The sequence below is a fragment of the Sinocyclocheilus rhinocerous genome, unplaced genomic scaffold, assembly GCF_001515625.1.
Source record: "Sinocyclocheilus rhinocerous isolate Xijiao unplaced genomic scaffold, SAMN03320098_v1.1 C34756077, whole genome shotgun sequence".
NCBI lineage: Eukaryota > Metazoa > Chordata > Actinopteri > Cypriniformes > Cyprinidae > Sinocyclocheilus > Sinocyclocheilus rhinocerous.
This window is the reverse complement of record NW_015725894.1, coordinates 1-302: the sequence shown is the minus strand read 5'-3', so window position 1 is coordinate 302 and position 302 is coordinate 1. Positions and strand designations below refer to the sequence as shown.

Genomic DNA, 302 nt, shown 5'->3' with positions numbered 1-302 from the left:
CGAGCTGGAGGGTCAGAGTTCACTCTCACCTGAAGATTACCTGAAAGTCTTCATGGAGACGGAGGTCAAACCGCTCTGGCCTAAAGGATGGATGCAGGCCAGGTGGGTTTCAGCGCCAAAGCACCTGTATTGTCAAATAATGTTGAAATGTGCTGCATGATCGGCTTTCTCTCTGTTTCTCAGGATGCTGTTCAAAGAGAGCCATGTGGCTCACAGTCATCTCACAGGAAATACGTGAGTATTTTGCCCTATTCTTTTGAGGAAATGGTTCGTTTTATACGCAAACTAGCTGTTTTGACTTT

At 46.0% G+C, this 302-nt stretch overlaps 1 long non-coding RNA gene across 1 annotated transcript; it reads left to right on the top strand.

Moving 5' to 3' along the window:
* The first annotated feature begins 9 nt into the window (after positions 1-9).
* Positions 10-241, top strand: LOC107734658 (uncharacterized). Its single transcript, XR_001639124.1, has 2 exons — positions 10-102; positions 184-241. It is a non-coding gene; the product is annotated as an uncharacterized LOC107734658 (long non-coding RNA).
* Positions 242-302: the final 61 nt, after the last annotated feature.